We start from the raw sequence: 9,597 nt of genomic DNA on the forward strand, positions 1-9,597 counted from the left end.
GATTTTGTGTGTGTGTGTGTGTGTGTGTGTATGCGTGTGTGCTGGGGATTTCACTCAGGGCCTTGCATATGGTAGACAAGCACTCTACCACTGAGCTGTGTGCCAGCCCCTGTAAAGAGATTTGACTGGGTACTTCCCTGAGTTGCCCAAACTACAGATGCCCCTCTTGGGGAAGGAGCTTCCAAAAGCAAGTAATGCTGCTACCCCTGGGGTGGCCCTCTCAAGGTGGGGGGCCCCCAAAAGACTTGGATTCTAGTCTTAGATTTTTCTTTTTTGATATTTATTTTTTAGTTGTAGTTGGACACAACACCTTTATTTCACTTGTTTATTTTTATGTGGTGCTGAGGATTGAACCCAGGGTCTTGCACGCGTGAGGCAAGTGCTCTACCGCTGAGCCACGACCCCAGCCCCAGTCTTAGATTTTTCAACTTGCTGTATGACCAATGCAATTCACTTCCCAACTTGAGACTTCAATACCCTCATTTAAGGAGAGGTGGGTTATCGCTTCTGTGTTGAATTGTGTCCCCCTCAAAATTTATATGTTCAAGTCCTAATCCTGGTACTACGTAGTGTGAGCTCATTTGGAGATAGGTCTTTTTTGTTTGTTTGTTTTTTGGTACCTGGGATTAAACTTAGGGGTGCTTAACCACTGAACCACATTCTTAGCCCTTTTTCATATTTTTATTGAGAGACAGGGTCTCACTGAGTTGTTTAGGGCCTTGCTAAATTGCTGAGGCTGGCTTTGAACTCACGGTCCTCCTGCCTCAGCTTCCTGAGCTGCTGGGATTACAGTGTGTGCTACTGTGCTTGGCTGGAGATAGGTCTTGACAGTGGTCATCAATGAGGTCAGTAGGGTAGGCTCTGATCCTAATCCAAAAGGATTTTGTCTCTGAATAAAAAGGCAAAATTTGCACAGAGACATGTACAGAGGGAAGACTATGTAAAGGGACATTGGTAGAAGATGGCATCTATAAGCCAAGGAGGGAGGCCTGGGGCAGATCCTTCCCTCATGGCCTTCATAAGGGAGCAACCTGTGGACCTCTTTCTTGGTCACAGACTCCCAACCTTCTGAACTGGGAAGTAAGAAGTTCCTGTTGTTTCGGTCACATAGTCTGTGATATTATTATTATTATTTTTATTTTTTGGTATGGGGGGTTGAACCCAGGGATGCTTAACCACGGAGCCACATTCCCAGCCCTTTTTTATTTTTTGTTTTGAGACAGGATCCCACTAAGTTGCTTGGGGCCTCACTAAATTGCTGAGGCTGGCCTTGAGTTTGTGCTCCTCCTGCTTCACCTTCGGAGTCACGGGGGTTATAGGTGTGCACCACTGTTCCCAGCTCTTAGGCTGTAGGTTCTTTCTGGCCCTCCCAGCCATACCTTGGTGGCTCCCTGCCATCCACATGGCCTTTCTATTATCTCTTCCCAGTGAGTAAATGACATCATGTGTGGGAAGTGCTTGGCACAATGCCCACATATGGCCCCTTGCTAACCGTGATGAATGTTCTCAGCCACTGGGAACCACTTGTACCTACCCTGAGACCCTGTGTACCAAAATGAGATGTGTGGGTGGGTCCCCAGCCCAGTCCTCCTCCTCACTCCTGCTTCATTATTGAAGACTTTGCCACCCCACAGCAGCTTTCAAATCTGAAAGCCTTGTAGGGCATGGGCATGGTGGCGCACACCTGTAATCCCAGTGACATGGAAGGCTGCGGCAGGAGGACTGCAAGCCCGGGTCAGCCTCAGCTACTTAGTGAGACCCTGTCTCTAAGTAAAGTAGAAAAAGGACTAGAGATGTTGCTCAGTGTAGAGTGCCTGGGTTCCATCCTCAATACGAAGTAAAACAATCATAAAAAAACCTGAAAACAAACCAAAGCCCTGAAAGTATTCAGTTGGCATCTTCCTGGAGCCCAACTCTTTTATAATTATTTTTGGAGGTATTGGGGTTTGAACCCCGGGGTGCTCTACCACTGATCTACATCCTCACCTCTTTTTAAATCTTAAGATAGGGTGCCCCTAAGTAGTCCAGGATGGTCTTAAACTTCTGATTCTCCTGCCTCAACCTCGAAGTCACTGTAATTGCAGATGTGCACCACCATGACTGGCCCAGTTCTTTTTTTTTTAGAATTATTTATTTGTTTATTGGTTCTTTTTAGTTGTGTATGACAGCAGAATCCATTTTGGTGTAATTATGTAAGCATGGAATAGACCTTATTCTAGTTAGAGTCCCGTTCTTATGCATGTCCATGGAGGTGGGGTTTGCTGTGTTGTTTTCATATATGTACATGGGAGAACAGTCAGATCATTCCCCTGGCTTTCCTTGCTTATCCTCCATCCTTTCCCTCCAACCCCCATCGTCTAATCTACTGCATTTCTATTCTTCCCCTTTCACTTCCTTATTGTGGGTTAGCTTCCACCTATCAGAAAATATTTGACCTTTGTTTTTGGGGGACTGGCTCATTTTACTTGGCATGATAGTCTCCACATCCATCCATTTACTGGCAAATGTCATAGCCATTCTTCTTACTGGCTAATATTCCATTTTGTATATATAGCACATTTTCTTTACCCGTTCATCTGTTGAAGGGCACCATAGCTTAGATATTGTGAATTGAGCTGCTATAAATATTGATGTGGCTGTGTCGCTGTAGTGTGCTGATTTTAAGTCCTTTGGGTATAAACCAAGGAGTGGGATAGCTGGGTCAAATAGTGATTCCATTCTAAGTTTTCTGAGGAATCTCCATACTGCTTTCCAGAGTGGTTGCACCAATTTGCAGTTCTTTTTAATGGAGCCACAGAGCCAGCAGGTCTAGAAAGAGACAGAAGAACTCCGGGTGGAAGACTGTTTCTCTGTCCTGGAGTAAGACATTCTTTGCCTGTATGAGCTGGTCCCCAGGCTCTAGAAACCTCTGGGGCTAAGCCTCAGGTTTCCCATTTGCCTGCTGAGAACTGGCTGGCAAGGTCCTGAATCAGTCTTGACCACTGCAGGTGTCAGGGGCTTGACTCTCTGACTGCAAGGCACTGCCCCCCTTGCTCCTCCACCCTCCCTTCCAGCTTCTGTTCTAGCTTCCAGGATGAACCTCCCTCTGTGTGGAGAGATGGTATGGGGACAGTGTCCTGTGTTCTGATCCGGGTCCATGGGTCCCTGGAGGCCATAGGGTCCTGTACTAGAGCTGGACTCCGAGGCTGGCCAGAGGGTCTGCTTTCCTTTTCGTTATCGGGAGTCTTGGGGAAGCATTCTCTAGCCTAGGGCACTGAAGTGGGGCCACAGGATGAACCTCAAGTCCTCTCTGGGCAATGACTCTGGTCTGGGATGGTCAAGTCCTAGGTTATATTCTCATCCATGTGGGTTTGAGAGCTTAGTCGCGCCGATTTTGTAGAATATTTCAGATTGACTCTGTTTTGGAAACTCTGCAGAGAGTTAAGTGGGGATTGGGAGACTTGAGCGGCCCCCAAGCATGACCTTTTGGTTTGCTAAACAAATGAAATGTCTGTATGGTTTATCTTTAAAATGTGCCCAGAGATTTCTGAGAAAGGGCTTGGAGCAGACTGCAGGCTTTCAGGGCCCAGGGAAGGAAGGAGGAGAAACCATCTGGGGGAAAAACATCTCTCAAAGATGTGTATATGTTTTAAATTTGATCACTCCAGGCTGCCTCTTATCCTGGTTTTTGGCTCAGAGCCCAGAAGGGAGTTTCCTTCAATAATTCTCTCTGAGCTTAGGATGTCTGCCTTTTCCTAAAAGTCAATAAGTAACTACAGAACTGTGAATGCTTAGTTTCCAGACAGAGCAAAAATCCTGTTCCCCACCTAGAGGTCTGCGCAGATCCCATCTGTGGTCCAACCCCTGGGGCTGGAGGAGCCTGCTTTCCAAGTGATTTATTGTGGGTTCTTGGCTTCTTTCTTAGGCATCCCCTGGCTGTTTCAGAGAAGTGCTCTTCTGTTGGAAAGTGGAGCACAGTGAACAAGACTCAGAACAATGTGCTTCTTGCTTCCTTCTCCTGAGACAGCTCACCACTCCCCTGTTTACACCCGGCATTCCAGCCACACCAAATGACTTGGAGTTCCACAGATGTGGCCCTGACTTTGCACATGCTGTTCCCTGTGCTTGGAACAGTTCCCCTCTCTGCTTGGCTACCTCCCATTCCCTCATCACATTCAAGCCAGGCTCACCTTCTCCAGAAAATTGTCCTTGTCCTCTCTCCAGCATTCCTGCCTTCAAGCCCTCGTGGCTTCCACAGCCACCTGAGTCGACCAGGGCCATGATTATCACATTGTGTGTGTTTCCTGTTTCTGTTTACTTGTCTATTTTTTCCATTAGTCCAAGTGGCTTCAAAATTCAACTATGTGGGCTGGGGCTGTAGCTCAGTGGCAAAGCGCTTGCCTAGCACCTGTGAGGCACTGGGTTCAATCCTTAGCAGCACATAAAGTTAAACAAATAAAATAAAGGCATGCTGTCCATATCCAACTACAAAAAACAAAAACAAAAAAATAGATAAAAGTAAGAAAAAGCCGGGCGCAGTTTGTACATGCCTGCTTAGCAGCTCAGGAGGCTGAGGCAGGAGGATCCTGTGTTCAAAGCCAGCTTCAGCAAAAGCGAGGCTCTAAGCAACTCAGTGAAACCCTGTCTCTAAATAAAACACAAAATAGGGGAATGTGGTTCAGTGGTCAAGGGCCATGGAGTTCAATCCCTGGTAGGCCCCACAAAAAAAAAAAAAAAAAAAAGAAAGAAAGAAAAATTCGACTACCTGAGAGTCACACTTGATGTCATCCCTCCCATTCACTTATTGGACCCCAGAATGAGGCTGGGGAGTTTGTATTGTTATTTGGCTTAATCATGAGACATGGTCAGGTCTGGGAACTGCGGCCTTATCTTTTTGTTTTGGGAGTGCTGGGGGGTGGGGGGGGTGGGCCTGGAGCATGCTAGGTGAGCACTCTACACTGAACTAGTCTCCAGCCCCCGACCTTTTCATTTCTGTCTCCCTGTATATTTCTTTCTGGCAACCTCTCTCGTTTTCACTTCTCTCCCTCTCTCGCCTAGACCAACAATTTGCTTATGCCCTTGCCATTACCATGCAAAACCTTAACCACCAACTGTTTAGTTTTTCCATTCCCATTGCCAGGCTGCTGGTGGACTGCCCCAAAGATTATGCTACTGCAATTCATGGATTCTGAGCACACCAGGCGCTCAATGTGCTTGGTGGTCCTTCTGACCCCGGACAACTCCTGCCTCTCACCACAGGCAGAACAGCTTGCCACCTCCTTCGCAGAGAAAACAGAAGCCATCAGATGGGACTCCCTTGACTTCCTGCCGCCTCCCTACACACGCACTCCCTTCAGCGTTATTCCTTTCTTCTCCTTCACTCCAACCAGGGTCTGCACCCTCTCCTCCCATTTGCCCAGTGACCTTACCCTCAGTCGTCCCCCTTTCTCTCTGACCTCTCCCTCTGGACTCTGGGCTGTCTGGCCCCTCATTTTTGCCACCTTTTCCTATTAAGGTCTTGAAGGTGTTCTAGGTTGGTCCCATATTTCCACCTTCCACTCATTCTCCCACCCACAGCTGAACGGCTCTGCCCCATGACCCCTGAGGTGGCTGAGCTTAAGGTAAGGTCACACAGCCTTCCTGGTAAGATCCAGAGGCCTTCTCCGTCTCTTCTTACTGAATTGCTTGGGTGCACCAGATACTACTGTTGGCAGCTTTCTTGAAAATTTTCCCCCTGGTTTCTGTGATGCCACATTCCTTGCTCTCTCTCTGGGACTTTTTGCCTGTTGATTTTCGGAATCCTGCTTCTCTGCCTTCCCTTGTGTGTCAGCATTCCTGGGGAATCCCTCCTTACTGCAATTCTTTTCTCACTTCCCGGGCTTTCCCTCTGGGCAATTCCATCCACACCCTACATTTGGTTGGATAAACACCTCTGGGCTGGTGAGTCCCGAGTCTAACTTCAGCCCCGTCCACTCTCCTATACTATAGACCATAGAGCTGACTACGGGACACCTCCTCCGCCTGCTCCTCTCTCTGGACCCTAACCTTAGTGAATGGCATGACGAGACCCTCAGTTCCTATCACAAGAAACCTGGGTGTTCTGAGTTCTCCAAGTTCCACCAGCCACCAAGTCCTGTGTAGGACACTTTTGAGTAATTCTCAAATCAAATCCGCCCTCTTGTCTCCACATCTTTTTTTCTGGCTGGGTCATCCCTCCCTGTATTTCTATGCCAGCGTCCAAGAGACCAGTCATCTGCCATTCCCTCCAACTCAGTTTTCTGAAGTGTAACCGGATTGGCATTCCCTTACCTCAAGCCCTTTGGTGGCTCCCCACTATCCTCTGGTGAAGTTCAAATTCCTTAGCAAAGTGCGTCAAGTCCTAGTCTTGGTCTCATCTCTTGCCCTTACACAGTGTGAATCCACCATGACAAAGCACCTGCAGCCTTACGAAAGCACAGTGCCCTCTGCTCACCCCCAGCCTCTGCACAATTCTGCTCACCCTGGGCCTCTGCACACTTCGCCCCATTCCCTGCACCTAGGACATCCTTGCCTCCCACTCCTGATTTTTCTTCAGGTCCCTGTCAAACCATGCTCCTTTTAGAAAGCCTTCTCTGATCTCTTGCTGAACTGGATTAGTTGCCCTTGCTATGGGATTTCATAGCATCTCATGCTTCCCCTGATCAGAAAAGTTTTTATACTTAAAATTACCTTTTTTTCTTAGTGTTTATGTAAACATGTCTTTTTTTTGGTAATGGGGATTGAACCCAGGAGTGCTCTACCACTGAGCTATCTCCCCAGCTCTTTTTATCTATCATTTATCTATCTATCTTTCATCTATTTATTTATTTGAGGTGCTGGCCGGGGCCTAACGCATGCCAGGTAAAGTCTCTACCACTGAGCCACATTCTCAGCCTCTCTATTTTTAATTTTGAGACAGGATCTTGCTAAGTTACCCAGGCTGACCTGGAACTTGTGATCCTCCTGTCTCAACTTTGTGAGTCACTGGAATTATAGGGATGTGCTACCACACCTGGCTTGGGTCTTGTTTTATAACATATCCTCAGCATCTGGCATATGCTAGACACATAGTAAGTGCTCAATAATATCTGCTAAAAGAGTAAAAGACAGGGACTGGAGCTGTAGCTCAGTGGTGGGGCGCTTGCCTGGCATGTGCATGTGTGAGGCACTGGGTTCGATTCTTAGCACCGCATAAAAATAAAATAAAGGCATGCTGTCCATCTGTAACTTAAAAAAAAAAAAAGAAAGAAAGTAAAAGACATCTGAAAAGTTACACTCCCCTCTCTTTCTTGGGGTAATAAATTGCATGTTGTTACATTACCTGCTCTAGACAGCTTATAATAAGGAAATAGGTTAATTTGGGAAAACAAGTCCTCCCAGGGAAACTTGACAGACTGGAGAAATTAAAGCATCTGAGAGGTGGAGACTAGCTTGTGGATGCTGACACATGGCACTAACCCCAGGCCCATGTGCAGGAACCCATGAGGGCAGGGAGCCACAGCATCCTCTGCCTTGGCTCATCACACGTGATGTGAAGCATGGCTGCTCTGGAACAGTCTCCATTCGTCCCACAGCTTCCACTTGTCAGTGTAGTAGTAGCATTACAGAAGGCTGCCCCTGGGTTATGGTCTTCCCTCTGCCCACTAATTATCTGAATTGCCTCAGGCAATACTCCATTATGGATTTTGTACTGGAAATGGTAGTTTTAAAAATAGGGTAAATGCTCATATGTCATCTATTACTTCTTTAACAAATACCTATTATAAGGCTGGGGGTAGAAGTCAGCACAGTAGAGTACTCCTCCAGCATGCATGGGGCCCTAGGTTCTATCCCTAGCACTGAAAAACAAACAAAAATGCTTTTATAGAGCTAGGGTTGTGGCTCAGTGGTAGAGCGCTTGCCTACATGCATGGGGCACTGGATTTGATTCTCAGCACCACATGAAAATATTGTGTCCACCTAAAAACTAAAAGATAAAAATTTTTTTAAAAACCCTGTTATATACCTACTATGTGCCAGATACTGTTCCAGGTACTGGGATCTGGCAGTGAATGAACTGGATCAGGTTGCAACTTCCTGTCTGTAAGCAAGGGGGTGAACCAGATAATCTCTCCCAGCTTAAATGTTCTGAGACCCCACTTTGATCAGATACAAACTTATGCATGGAAGGGCTAATGGTAAAATAGCAGGCTCCAGTCTCCCTCCCCCTTCTCCCTTGGTGATATCTCCCTCCCAAACTCAACTTTGGGAAAACAGAAAAAGGTTTGGCATCATTTATGTTTGCCTGCAACCAAAGATTTAACTCTCCCCAAGTATCTGTCATTTAATACTTTTGTCTCTTTTGTGGAATGAAAGGTTTTGTTTTGGTTAGAACTGCAGACAGTTACAAGGAGGCCTGGCAAGATATTTTAGGCAAAGGTAGGTGCATTGGTAAAGGACAAAGCACAGTATCTCTCAGATTTGCAGGAAAGGGCAGGTCACTCAGGTTCCTCCCTTCTGGGTGATAGGCATCTCCTGGTCCTATTTCCTTTCCTTTACAGAGGTCAAGGTCTTCAGCCTGAAGGTCCCGAGTCTCTACCACTTCAGTATCTGGTACACTAATTAGGAACAGAGGATTCAAGAGAAAGCCTTGGGTCCTCAGCCTGACTTATAGTTCCAGATGACCATCATTCCAGGTTAATGTCAGGTGTGGGATGGCACCACTGAATTTTTAGGTGGGTGCCGTGGCACACACCTGTAGTCCCAGCTACTTGGAGGCTGAGGCAGGAGGATCACTTAAGCCCAGTTCAGAGCCAGTCTGGACAACATGGTGAGACCCTTTATTGAACAAACCTGCCCTCTACAGAACTCTTGAACCTTAATGTTGACACTGGATAATTACATGTGATAATTAAATTTTCAATTTTTGACTATATAATAGAAAAGTAAATGAGTCAGTAAGTTTACTATTTGTGTCTCACTACTATGAGACAACAGTTACATGGAATTATGTCAGAGTGACATGAACAATTCCTTATCAACAGCAAACTCTGACTTCAGATCTTCAAGTATATGATGAAACAGAGGGTAGATGATTCAAAAGACACAGCTCCTTTGCTTATTAGCTGTAATACTATATTGATATCTTCTCGGTGCAGATTTTAACTATTAAGATACTTGCCTCATTTGTTACAGGATTGATGTGAGACTCCAGACAACATATGTGAAAATGCTCTGGAACTGCCAACTGTTCTATGCACAGAAGGCACTGTTACCATCAGCCTCCCAAGGCTGGCTGGCTGTGCAGTCCTTGTTGCTGGCCACCATCTGACCTCTTGCCCTGTCTTGCTCACTCAGGTATCCCTAGGAGAACAACCTCCCCAGCACCTAACAATATTCCCCCCACCCCCCCCACTGAACCTTAAGAGGTTATGTGGAAAGTAACATGTGGATATGTGGAAAGCTAATTCTTGTCTGCTCCATCACGCTTGAGAGCCCTTCTCATCAAGCACTGGAAGGAAGAAGGGAGGGTAGTGACAAGGCTTATTTTCTCCAGGTAGTTCATTCATTTTACCAATGAATAAGGTTTTAGAATTCTTCTTTGTACAAACGTTCTGAGTT

The sequence above is a fragment of the Marmota flaviventris genome, chromosome 4 (assembly GCF_047511675.1).
Source record: "Marmota flaviventris isolate mMarFla1 chromosome 4, mMarFla1.hap1, whole genome shotgun sequence".
Classification (NCBI taxonomy): domain Eukaryota; kingdom Metazoa; phylum Chordata; class Mammalia; order Rodentia; family Sciuridae; genus Marmota; species Marmota flaviventris.